General features: G+C 33.6%; 1 pseudogene; it reads right to left on the bottom strand.

Moving 5' to 3' along the window:
• Nucleotides 1-6,384: 6,384 nt before the first annotated feature.
• Nucleotides 6,385-7,192, bottom strand: LOC115966693 (annotated as a pseudogene).
• Between the last annotated feature and the right edge of the window lie 7,155 nt (nucleotides 7,193-14,347).

Below are 14,347 nucleotides of genomic sequence, written 5' to 3'. Positions count from 1 at the left end.
TAAAGGGTAACAACAAGCTATTGATACGTGGTTAGTAAGAGCACTAAATTTGTGTCTCAATCAGGATAGATTAGTGCAGACTATTACGATGAAAATAAAGGATGAGTTTTAAACTCTTAATGAAGTTCATAAATCATAAATGTTTGTGTAACAGGGACATAAGAAGGAACTTCACCTTTGTGAACATAGGAGTGGTGCCACTTCTAGCAAAAGTAAAGGGCTTTCTCTTATACATGTTCACTAAACTGGGAAGAGCACAAGGCCATAATACTACTAACAACATGGATTTCTAAATGTTTTGTGGATATTCTTATGTGTGTTCTGTTTCTGATTTCAACACATAAGAGTTTTGGTTTAAGCACCAAGCCACCATTAACTCTTTTGATTTCTTGAGCAATTACACTAAAAAGAGATTTAAGTTGAAAGACACCTTCCATTATGCATGATAGAATATCAATCAAGTGAGACACATATTATTACAACCTAGTGGAGGATTGTTGTATATATAGGTATAAACAAGGATAGGTTGTAATAAAGATATAAGGTTGGAGAGTATTCATCTATAAAAGGAATAAAGTGAAAATTCAAGCTCTGGAATTTTCTAAGTGAAAATCAAAATTCAGTATGTTCGATCGATCGAAGTGGTGAGGGAAATTATCCTAGAGTCTCTACCTATTTTGATTGGTACTTGATTCATGTTTGATCAATCGAAAAGAGCTTTCAATCGATGCTCGATTCCTCTCGATCAAGTGAGACTCGTGAAAACTAAATTTCTACAGAATTTTCTAATAATTGTTCTAAACGTTTGAAATGGTTTCAAGGCTTGTAAATGGTTTTCTGAAAAATCTTAACTCTCCATACGTACCTTTTGAAGGATTATAATTCTATGGGTATAAATTGAGGTTTATGTGCACTTGAAAAATAGTAAGTTTAAAGAAACACAAGAAATCATGTGGGTATTCTCCAAAATTGCTATTTGTAAAATCCAATAAACTTGGTTGTATCTTGGGAATAAGTTTATAGAAACTCTTTAGCAACTTGCGTATGGGGACAAATATTGTTTAAAGATAACATTCAATTGTGCCTCCAAGTTAATCACTAATTTCTATTTATTTGATGTGTTTATTTTGTTCTTTTATTATTATTCCTTGATTTGGTGAAATCCCCCACATGTTGTAGTATTGAAAATTGGAGAGAAAATTAGTTAGTGGTACATGCACATGCTAGATTTTAAGAAATTGTTTGCAGTAGAAATCATGTGTTTTTTTAAATCTAGCGTGTGATGACTATATTACAATAGTATTCTAGTATAGTATGTGATTTCCTCGACCCAAATGTAAAAGGCTTCGGCATATCCGTCCTCAGAAAAGACGCAGATACATTTGAGCTTTCAGAAATTGGGGCCGACGCTGACCCATCATGATTTAGAGGCCCATTGACAAAATATGGTAGCAAAAACGGCCTGCAACCCATTATTACAAATTTACAACCACCTTCTCTTAGCCCGCAATGCTGAAAGAATCTCATTTCCACTCCATTGTGTGTTTATGTTTGATTGTTTCTAAAAATAAAAAATAAAAAACTGATTCATTGTACTTTCAAGAAAATAATTTTAGCTTTTATGATTGAAAATAAAATACAGAATTTTCCAGTTTTTTAAAATATTTTTCCCTTTTCCAATTTTCATTTGTTTGTGAAAAAGTGGCTCACTCAATACTTGAGAAATTATTAAGTCCTTCTACTGGGCCAAGTTAACCTTGCATAGTGGTCCACCCAATAAAAGAATGCCATCTAATTAAATTGTTGAGTCATATCCTAGTCAAATTTTATGAATAACATGTACCGTTTGTTTCAAAAAACATAAAAAAATTCTCATAAAAAATAAAAATTAAACCAGTTCTTTCAAGCATTTCTCAATTTGATGTGAGATAAAAATAAATAAAAAATAAATAAAAAAAATCACATTGCTGTACTACAGGAATTTTGAATAATTTTCCTTGGGCGTGAATGGGTGGTTGAGAAAATTATCTTATGACACGAGTCTCACAAGACTTCTCTCTCATAACAAGAACATGTGTAGATCTCATCTATTGTGAGAGAGTAGTCCCATGAGATACTCTCTTGAGTGCGTGGTTGATCTGGTGGAAGTTTTGAGGTTTTATCTAAACTTACGTTTTATAGAATTATTATGAGTTTTTATTAGGAAGCCAATGTTGTGATTAAGAAATTCATTTCTTTTTTCGTTCCATTATGTTTGATTTATAATAACTATTGCATTAAAGTTTTTGACTCTCCATTTGGATGATAAGAAAATAGTGGAAAGAAAGAAATTTTATGTGTGTGTGTTTTTTTTTATCATAGATTTTTTAGATTCTAAAGAATTATTTTAACTTTAAGTAGTTTTTAAAGTTATTTAATTGACTTAGCTAATTAACTGATAACATGGTTTTCTTGGTCCAACTAATACACATGACAAGCTTAGGTAACACTTAATCGCTACCTTAGCAATGGGATTGTAATGAATGACTTGAATTAGACATGACAAACTTAGGTAACACTTAATTTAAAATGCTTTATTTTTCTATTCCACGTATGAATTACTTATAATAAAAAAATTTAAATTTCTTCTTTCCACTTTTTTTTTTCTAGTTTTTATATTAAGATAAAAATTATTGTTTGGTTAAGACTTAAGATTAGAGCATTTCTGCCCAAGACAAAACTTCTTAGCGAAAGTTAGAAGATCCAACTTTTCCATTGACTTATGGGTAATTCTATCGTACTCCCAAAAAAAAGTGGTACCATACCCATTAGTAGGTTACCTTCTTCTCACATTTAACCATTCTATCCTCACATTGTATAGTTCCAATATCACATATGACAGTTCTTTGTCACATTCAGTAATTCCCTCACTTATTTTCTCATATTTGATAATTCTATCGTCACATTATGCGGTTTCAACATCACATGTGACAGTTCTTTTGTCACATTCAGTGGTTCTCTTACTCTTTTCTCACATTTGATAGTTTCATCCTTACATTGTGCAATTCCAACATAACATGTAACATTTCTTTTATTACATTTGGTGGTTTCCTTTTTTTTTTTTCCCTCACATTTAACAGTTTCATCCTCACATTGTGCAATTCTAACATCACATATAATAGTTCTTTTGTCACATTTGGTGGTTCCCTTATTTTTTTCTCACATTTGATAGTTCTATCCTCACATTGTGCAATTCTAACATCACATGTGACTATTATTTTGTCACATTCGATGGTTTTTTTTTTTTTCTCACATTTGACGATTTCATCCTCACATTATATAGTTTCACCATCACATATAAATGTTCTTTTATCACATTTGGTAGTTTCCTTATTTTTTTTCTCACATTTGACGGTTTTATCCTCACATTCCGCAGTTCCAATATCACATGTTATTGTTCTTTTGTCACATTTGGTGGTTCCCTTTTTTTTTTCTCCTTATATTTGATGGTTCCATCTTCACATTATGCGGTTCCCACATCGCATGTGACAATTCTTTTGTCACATTTGATGGTTCCCTTATTTTTTTTCACATTTGACAGTTTCATCCTCATATTGTGCAGTCTCAACATCACATTTAACAGTACTTTTGTCACATTTGGTGGTTCCTTTTTTTTTTCCTCAAATTTTTCGATTCCATCCTCACATTATGCAGTTTCAACATCACATTTAATAGTACTTTTGTCACATTTGATGGTTCCTTTTTTTTTTTTTTCACATTTGATGGTTTCATCCTCACATTGTGCAATACCAACATCACACATGACTATACTTTTGTCACATTCGGTGATTCATTTTTTTTTTTTCACATTTGACGGTCTCATCCTCATATTGTGCAATTCCAATATCCCATGTGACTGTTCTTTTGTCACATTTTGTAATTCCTTTATTTATTTATTTTTTTTTTCACATTTGATAGTTTCATTGTCACATTCGACAATACCAACATCACATTGGGTAGTACTTTTGTTACATTTAGTGGTTCCCTTTTTTTCTACTCATATTGGATAGTTCCATCGTCACATTGGGTAGGACCAATATTACATTTGACTGTACTTTTACATTTGGGCCCACCACTAAAGTCACTTTTTTACTTACTTATTTCTTTATATATATGTTTGTAGCAAAAAATAATTGATGAAGATAGCAATCCGACACTAGAGTGGTTTAAAAATACATATAGGGATGATGACAAGTATATGTCAAAATTGATGTTTTGTGAACATGTAATTTTACTCAACACACTTGTGTATTTTACATTAACACATGCTAATACATTGTTTATTTGTGCTTGTAGATTTATATCCTTATGAATGACAATAATAGTAACTGGTATTTATGTGTCATTGACTTTAGTTCAAAAAGATGTATACATGTATTGGACTCTTTTCCAAGCACAACTAGGCAAGACATGCGAACAAAATACTTGCAAACAATGGTATTGTTTCTTTCTCTTTGTACTCAATAATAATTTTGATATGTGATTTTGTTAAGGTTTGTACTTAATAATTGCTTTGAATTTCATTTTGCGATAGGTAACAAGCCTTGATAAGTTGTTGAGTTATTTGGAGAAAGACAACTATACTAATAGTATTACCAAATTTCCTTTGAAATCACCCACCTCGAATCCTATAAAAAATCATGGGAATGTACTAAATTGTAGATTTGCATATGGATAACTATTGTGTGAATCTTTAAAATTTTAACTGTTTTCTTATTTCAAGTATGATTGCTACATGTATGTTATTAAACACATGCATACAAAAATTATCAAAGAGAATCTAACCTTTTTGATAATATATTTATTGGAAGTAAATTTTATAGTTTTTACATAATTTGCTTAAACTGCTTCTTTATCAACAATGTCTAATTTTTGTAGGAGAACTGGTTAGTACATTTGCGATACAAGTTAGCATCAAATCTAGTGCTTTCAAAAGAAAATGAACGTTCCAAAATTATAGAAAACGCTAGAAAAATTCCACTATGTGATTATTTTGGACATCACTCAAATGGCAATGATTTGTATAAAATGATGACCAAGAGATTGTTTATGATTTAGTGAATGTTTTTATTTTTAATGAATGGGAGATTCGATGTTTATCTTTAGCGATTTAGTGAATTCTTTTTTCTTTTTCTTTTTTGAAAGGGAGACTGATTTTTTATCATTCAAAAATAGAGCAATTATAATATGAGAAATTATTATATGAGAAGCATTAATTTTTTTTTTATATATATATGTAAAGAAATAGTAAGGAAGCCATGATTAAAATTTCTTCAATAATTAAGCACAAGTTACTTTCTCAAAGTTCATTGCCAAAACATAGATAAGTTGGTATTTTCTGGCATTCAACTTAAGCTTTAGTTTTAAATAAGCCAAGCTTGAGTCTTAGTTTTAGGCTTTTTAAATAAACAAGTCGAGCCCAAGCAACAAAATTTGACATGCATGAACATGCAAGGTTTCAAGGAAATATTTGTCAATGAGAAGCTAGTAAGGGAAAACTTGCATTTGCATCAATGTGCCCAACTGTTTTTAGACTTGTCTTAAGCTCGAGCCAAACTTGAGCATTTGATTTTTATTGACGAGCCATGCTCAAATACGCACTACTCAGCAAAACTTGGCTTGTTTACAACCCTATGTCTCGGATGTGGAATCCATATGTCCATAATTTCAGACGCATTATCACATTTTTTTTAAGCATGTCCACATTGATTTAATACATTAAATAGATGATGTGTGCGGACTATATACAATAACAAGTGTGCAATAAGAAAGAAAGACCCTATGGCACAGCTTTAAATTTTAAATAATGCGGTACTAGATACATTCTAACCATTTCAAATGCAGCTATCCCTCCATTATGGAGTCAATATTCAGCCTTCTTGTTCCAATATACTTGGAAAATTAACTAATTTAGAACATTAGCCTCATTTGTAAATCTTTCTAAAGTCTCTCTAAAATATCTTCATAATAAACTCTTGATATTAACTTGTTTGAATGCAATATTAGGTTCTGAATTCTGCACTGTATATACTATGATCACTGGAGGCATATGACATATCTTGTAGTTCTGGACTAAATTTTGCATCAAAGGAAAACACTTTTCAATGATTGATATCACATGTTCTTTATGTGACAGTATAAATGCCTGAATAAAATATAAGGCTATTGAAGTTTTAAAACCCACTACATCCACATCATAAGCTCAATGTGGCCCACCTGATTAATCACAAGTACAACTGTACAAAATGTCCTTTATAGGTTGAATTGTTTTATAATTGTTACCCTTCATGCAAAACTAAAAATAAAATCAAAGTATCCATTTCTTTTGCAGATAGTGTTTACAAAACTTTCTTAGCCAAAATAAAAAAAGATACAATATATTAAGATCCTCACAGCCAGTAATTATCAGCCTATTCCAAATCCTGATCTTCCAACTTTTCTCTAGCATTGTTGAACTCAAGCCACAGTTTGGACTTGCAAAAATTCATCAAGAAGTACCAAGCAATCCCAGCCATTATAAGCAGTGCAATTACCAAATAGAGAGTTTTTGTAGCCACTACCATTACATAGAGCAAAAACCCAGATGGAATCAAGCACATAATTCCCAGCCAAGGTAACCCCATGGGAACTACAAAGGGCCTCTTCACTGTGGGTAACTTCCTCCTCAACCAAAGAAAAGATGCAAATTCCAATAGCATCCCTAAACCATACAAGAAATTCACTAATGATATTATGTCTACAAAACTCATGTAAGCAACTGCAAGTGTAATCAATGTTGAGAGCAAAATTCCCACCCAAGGTGTATTAAACCAAGTGGATCTTACCCCAAAAATTTGTGGTAAAAATCCTAAATTTGACATTCCTAGAAGTTGGTATGCACAACTGCTCAATTAGGCTTCATATAGTCCAATAATTGATAAAACTGCACCAATTTCAATCCAAACTTTCAACCACTTCCCAGCAATGATTTCAGCAACATCAGCAAAATACCCATCAACCCAATCTTCTTGATCTAGAGGTATAGCCCCAATTGCGGCTAGGAGAGGAATCAAGCCAAACAAGTAAGCAACCCAGCAGAAAACAATGCTTTTGGGAATTTTTTCAGGGGTTGTTCCACTTCACCAGCTAAAGTAGAAAATGCTTTTACAATCATTCATGACTTCTTCAATGTTATCATTTGCTGACAGAAGAATGCATTTTTTCAAGCTGCCTTATCTTGCCACATAACACTTCATTGGTAGAATTTGCATCCTACACAAACAACAATGCTCTACACATGAGTAATCCTCTCAAGCAATAAAAGGGTTGTAAAAAAAAAAAAATTACAAATATGCAATTCCAAACTTTTTGCTTTTGGTGGGAAATTGAACCTGTAGCCTCTTCTTCAAATGCAGAACATAATAGAAATTTAATATCATATGAACAATATGTTAGGTTTTGTGGAGCCTAGTTTTGTTTGATCCAGTTTGACGACTTGACCCAACTTGAATAATATTGCGTGGTTTTTTAATGGGAAATTTATTGAGGCTTAGTTCATGGAGCGGAGGCTTAAGCCGATAGGCCCAAACTGGAGCGCTCATGGACAAGCCTTTGGGGGTCCGAGGGCAATGCCCCCGGGAAAAAAAACTTTTTGGCCCATTATGTATATGTAGAAACCGACTTTGGTGATTAGGGTTTTAAGGAGGTTGTGTTGCCGTGTTTTATATAGAGAGAAAATATTATAGCCGTAATTTTGTACTCTGTATTCTTCCTAGATAATAGTGAAAGCCCTGCAACTCCATGGACGTAGGCAAATTGCCGAACCACGTAAATATTGTCTTGTACGTGTGATTGTTTTTTCTTTGGCGGGTGTTTTTTTTTTTTTTTTTTTTTTTTTTTTTTTGGTTTCTCACAGGTTAGGAATTCAGTGAAATTCCCTACAACTGGTATCAGAGCCTAGGGTTAGGTTTGAGTGGGAGCAATGGCAGAGGAAGCGGGAAAGGCGTTTGGAATAGAAAAGTTCGATGGCACAGACTTTGGATTTTGGAGGATGCAAATCGAGGATTACCTTTATGGGAGGAAGTTGCATCTGCCATTTCTAGGGGAAAAACCTGAGGCTATGAAGGCTGAGGAATGGGCTCTTCTTGACAGACAGGTATTGGGAGTTATTAGGTTAACTCTATCTAGGTCTGTTGCACACAATGTTGTAAAGGAGAAGACCACAGCAGATCTGATGAAGGCTTTGTCCAGTATGTATAAAAAGCCATCCGCAAACAACAAGGTGCATCTGATGAAGAAATTGTTCTGCTTCTGTAGCACAACATCTGAACAAATTCAATACTATCATAAATCAATTGTCGTCTGTAGAAATTGATTTTGATGATGAGATTTGTGCTTTGATCGTTTTGGCTTCTTTGCCAAACAATTGGGAGGCAATAAGGATGGCAGTAAGCAATTCTACAAGAAAAGAAAAGCTGAAGTAAAATGACATACGAGATTTAATTCTAGCTGAGGAGATTCGCAGAAGAGATGCAGGCAAAACCTCAAGATCTGGTTCTGCCCTAAACCTTGAGACAAAAGGCAGAGGTAATGAAAGAAATTCAAACTAGGCAAATCAAAATCCAGAAATTCTAATCGGAACAGAAGCAAATCTAGATCAAGCCAACAAGTACAATGCTGGAACTATAGGAAAACAGATCACTTTAGGAATCAATGCAAAAGTCCTAAGAAGAAGAATGGAGATGATTCTGCTAATACTGTAATAGAAGAGGTACATGATGCATTACTTCTTGTAGTAGATAGTCCACTTGATGATTAGTTTTTGGATTCAGGAGCTTTGTTTCATACCACTCCACACCGAGAAATCATACAGAATTATGTTGCAGGTGATTTTCGTAAGATGTATTTGGCTGATAGTTCAACCTTGGATGTTGTAGGTATGGGAGACGTTTGGATATTATTGCCCAATGGATTTGTTTGGTTACTAGAGAAGGTTCAACATATTCCTGACCTGAGGAGGAATCTGATTTCTATTGGACAACTTGATGATGAAGGACATACAATACTATTTGTTGGTGGTACTTGGAAGGTTACAAAGGGAGCTAGGGTATTGGCTCGTGGAAAGAAGACTGTTACTCTGTATATGACCTCATGTCCAAGAGACATAATTACAGTTACTGATGCAAGCACTAATACAAGCCTATGGCACCGCAGACTTGGTCACATGAGTGAGAAAGGGATGAAGATGTTGCTGTCAAAAGGAAAACTACCAGAATTGAAGTCCATTAATTTTAACATGTGTGAAAGTTGTATCTTAGGAAAGCAGAAAAATGTGAGCTTCTTGAAAACTGACAGGACACCGAAGGCTGAAAATTTGGAATTAGTACATACTAATTTGTGGGGGCCTTCTCCGATTGCATTCCTTGGAGGTTTAAGGTACTACATCACTTTCATTGATGACTTAAGCAGAAAGGTATAGGTTTATTTTCTGAAAAATAAATCTGATGTATTTGAAACTTTTAAGAAGTGGAAGGCCATAGTTGAGACAGAAACAAGTTTGAAAGTAAAATGTTTGAGGTTAAATAATGGAGAAGAGTACTTAGATGGAGGGTTCAGTGAGTATTGTGCTGCACGGGGAATTAGAATGGAGAAGACCATTCCTGGACACCACAGCAGAATGGTGTGGTTGAGAGCATGAACAAAACTCTTAATAAGCATGCTAGGAGTATGAGGTTGCATGCTAGACTACCAAAAACTTTTTAGGCTGATGCTGTTAGCACTGCAGCTTACTTGATAAACCGAGGACCATCAATTCCCATGGAGCTCAGACTTCCTAAGGAGGTTTGAAGCGATAAAAAGGTAAAGTTTTCACACTTAAAAGTTTTTAGTTGTGTTTCTTATGTTCATATTAATTCTGATGCTCGTAGTAAACTTGATGCAAAGTCTAAAATATGTTTTTTCATTGGCTATGGTGATGAGAAATTTGGCTATAGGTTTTGGGATGAACAAAATAGGAAAATCATCAGAAGTAGAAATGTGATATTTAATGAATAGGTTATGTATAAGGACAGGTCAACTGTAGTGTCAGATGTTACAGAGATAGATCAGAAGAAATCTGAGTTTGTCATCTTAGATGAATTGACTGAAGATATTGTCTAGAAAAGGGGTGAAGAAGATAAGGAGAATGTAAATTCATAGGTAGATATGAGTACACCTGTAGCTGAAGTCCGCAGATCTTCTAGAAACATTAGACCTCCACAATGTTATTCACCCACCCTAAATTATCTCCTATTAACTGATGATGGTGAGCCAGAGTGTTATGATGAAGCCTTGCAAGATAAGAATTCAAGCAAGTGGGAGTTAGCCATGAAGGATGAGATGAATTCCTTGTTGGGGAATCAGACATGGAAACTGACTAAATTGCCAGTAGGAAAGAAGGCTTGGCACAACAAGTGGGTATATAGAATAAAGAATGAGCATGATGGTAGCAAACGTTATAAGGCCAGATTAGTTGTTAAAGGGTTCCAACAGAAGGAAGACATTGACTACATAGAAATATTTTCTCCAGTTGTGAAGATGTCAACAATCAGACTAGTACTGGGAATGGTGGCTGCAAAAAACTTACATCTTGAGCAGTTAGATGTGAAGACGGTATTCCTTCATGGTGACTTAGAGGAAGACCTTTACATGATTCAGCCAGAAGGGTTCATTGCTCAAGGACAAGAGAATCTAGTCTACAAACTGAGAAAGAGCTTATATGGCCTAAAACAAGCTCCTAGACAGTGGTACAAGAAATTTGACAGTTTTATGCATAGAATTAGGTTCAAGAGATGTGAAACTGATCACCGTTGATATGTTAAGTCTTTTGCCAATTCTTACATCATATTACTGTTATATGTAGATGATATGCTTATTGCAAGGTCTAGCATTGAGGAGATTAATAATCTGAAGAAGCAATTGTCCAAACAGTTTGCAATGAAGGATTTGGGAGCTGCAAAGCAAATCCTTGGTATGAGAATCATTAGAGACAAGGCTAATGGTACATTAAAGCTTTCATAGTCAGAGTATGTGAAGAAAGTTCTTAGCAGGTTCAACATGAATGAAACTAAACCAGTGAGCACACCCTTGAGTAGTCATTTCAAACTAAGTAAAGAACAGTCACCGAAGACAGAAGAAGAAAGGGACCACATGAGCAAGGTGCCCTATGGTGTGTACAAGGCCAGACATTGTACATGTAGTAGGAGTTGTGAGTAGATTTATGAGTAGGCCTGGAAAGCAACATTGGGAGGCAGTCAAGTGGATTCTGTGATATTTGAAGGGTTAATTAGATGCATGTCTTTGGTTCACATGTGCAAGTTTGAAACTGCAGGGTTATGTAGATGCTGATTTTGCTGGTGATATTGATAGTAGAAAGAGTACTATTGGGTTTGTTTTTACTCTGGGTGGTACAGCTATATCATGGGCTTCAAATCTACAGAAGATTGTTACTTTGTCTACTACAGAAGCTGAGTATGTTGCAGCAACTGAAACTGGAAAGGAGATGATTTGACTACATGGTTTCTTAGATGAATTGGTTAAGAAGCAGAAGATGGGCATTCTACACAGTGACAGTCAGAGTGCAATCTTTCTTGCCAAAAATTTGGCTTTTCATTCAAAGTCGAAGCATATACAAACAAAATACCACTTTATCTGTTACCTTGTTGAAGATAAACTGGTAATACTTGAGAAAATTTGTGGATCTAAGAACCCAGCAGACATGTTAACTAAGGGTGTCACTATTGAGAAGTTGAAGCTGTACACAGCTTCAATTGGTCTTCTAGCTTGAGGACAGGAGGATGAGTTGTAGGGATGAGGGATTGTTTCTTGGAGAATAGCGGTTTGATGTTGGTGATTGAACTAGTCTCCAAGTGGGAGATTTGTTGGACTTTGTGGAGCCTAATTTTGTTTGATCCAGTTCAATGACCTGACCGGACCCAAATAATATTATGTGGTTTTTTAATGGGAGATTTACTGAGGCTTAGGGTTTTATGTATATGTATATGTAGAAACCGACTTTGGTGATTAGGGTTTTAAGGAGGTTGTGTTGCCGTGTTTTATATAGAGAGAAAATATTGTAGCCGTAATTTTGTACTCTGTATTCTTTCCTGATAATAGTGAAATCCCTGCAACTCCGTGGACGTTGGTAAATTGCCGAACCACATAAATATTGTCTCGTGCGTGTGATTGTTTTTTCTTTGCCGTTTGTTTTCTCTATTTTTTTTTTTGTTTCTCACAGGTTGGGAATTCGGTGAAATTCCCTACACAATAAGCTTTTTGATAACATAATAGAAAGAACTACCACCTTTCGGGAAAAAAAAATGATATCCAGTGAGGTTTATAATCCAATAGTATTACTATATATGGTTCAACATATTGAGAAACACAAAATCCTAGCTACAAACAAGGAGAACAATCAAGCTCATCAACCAAAAAGACAAAGAAAAAAAGCATCAACAGTTGAATAGTAGCTTTGATACATCTCAATAAGGATTTGGTAACATTTAAAAATAAAATAAGTGTTAGTAATTTTAGTCAAAGTTTATCAAATTGTATATTTGTTTTTGTATCCAACTTATAAAGAAAAAATTCTTGATTTCATATTTAGATTCCCCTTTTATGTTTGGATAAGGTAGTTGTAATGTTAGGAATCAAAGGTATCCATTGTCAAGAACTAAAACCAAAATCAAAATCTCTATCAGTTTCACATTATACATTTGCTAAAGGATATTTTAGTGGGCAAATTTCACATGGGTTACAATTGGGGGGAAATCAAAGAAAATGGTTAAATTTTCAATTTGAATCTGCCAAATAGGAAATTTCAGTTCAAATTTCACAACTTTCCCAATGTTACTGCTCCAAAATTCCTAGATGAAAGACAATCTCTCAAATAGGCCCAATATAAATAATAGAGAAAAAAAAAATGGTTAAACCCACCATTCAAAAGCACAAACCTATTGGATAAAATTCAGGAAAAATGATGAAAAATGGTTACCTGAGAGTTGGGGGCAGATGTGGTGAAGATCGGCGAAAAGGAGCAGAGTTTTTTTTTTTTTTTTTTTTTTTTTTTTTTGTGTGTACTTATACCCTAACCTATTCTATCGGTAAATGGTAACCCACTAAAATTATTTAAATGGTCAAGATTAAAAGCATTAGAATGGATGGTTCAGATTTAAGTGGGTACCGTACCTCCAAAATAAGGCTCCATTTAGATACAACTTATTTTTACTGAAAACTGAAAAACATTGTAACAAAATAATTTTTAAATGTATAAATAGTACTGTAAGACTCATTTTTAATGAAAAAGTGATTGAAAAATAAAATTTGTGGGACTTGTGAACAGTGTACAGGTGCACTATTCACGGGAGAATGGTCAAAAGTTGAGGCTTGAAAAAAAGAAAAAAAAAAAAAGAACGAAACGTGATGTAAAACGCAGACATGCAAATAAGTCGGATCCAAACACTCACTAAATGTAATACCATAGAATGACCCTTGACTTATTATTATAATTGTCGGTATTCAACTTAATTTTTATTGTTATGGGAAGTCATACATTGCTTCTAAGTTCTAATAAATGATCAAATACGCTAGCTTCAACTATGCATTGCTTCTAAGTTCTAATAAATGATCAAATACGCTAGCTTCAACTTCTAAGTAGCCAGTCATAGTCTATACTCTATATTTATGACAATTGGCTTTTAAGGCGTGGAGAATATATGCCACTCGTTTCTAATTCTTAATCCATATGGAATGATAGAAAAATCTTATTATATAAAAAGATAGAAGAAATGTCAATAGCCAAATTATCAATTTAATTAACATGGTGATCAGTATACTTTTTATAATGAACAATAACAGGTTTAAGCAAGAGTTATTTCCCCTAATTAAGCACCACACTACTCTCTGAAAAAGTGGGTTTTGCTGTTAGAAAATCTACTATACATTGGAAGAATGATTCTTTTACTGCAATATTACTTAATTAATTGCTTCTTCTGCTAGATAAATGAGCAACAGTAGTAATATTATAGTTAGCATAAATTTTACTGCATATTCATATAATATATATTAAGAAAATAATCTTGCATGAGACTCTAATTAATTAAAATAGACTTAAAATTCTGTCAAGTGTATCAGTTACATTGGATACATTAGGATGCGAATGTATATCCATATTTCAATGTGTCTGGTGCACTAATATACTGGACATAAGCAATGTCTATTAAGATATATATAAATATATATATATATATATATATGCTTTTCTATAAAAAAAAATTCAAAAATAAAAAATAAA

The sequence above is a fragment of the Quercus lobata genome, chromosome 11 (assembly GCF_001633185.2).
Source record: "Quercus lobata isolate SW786 chromosome 11, ValleyOak3.0 Primary Assembly, whole genome shotgun sequence".
In the NCBI taxonomy this organism is placed as follows: domain Eukaryota; kingdom Viridiplantae; phylum Streptophyta; class Magnoliopsida; order Fagales; family Fagaceae; genus Quercus; species Quercus lobata.
The sequence above is the reverse complement of the archived record's forward strand: the minus strand, read 5'-3'. Positions and strand labels throughout refer to the sequence as shown.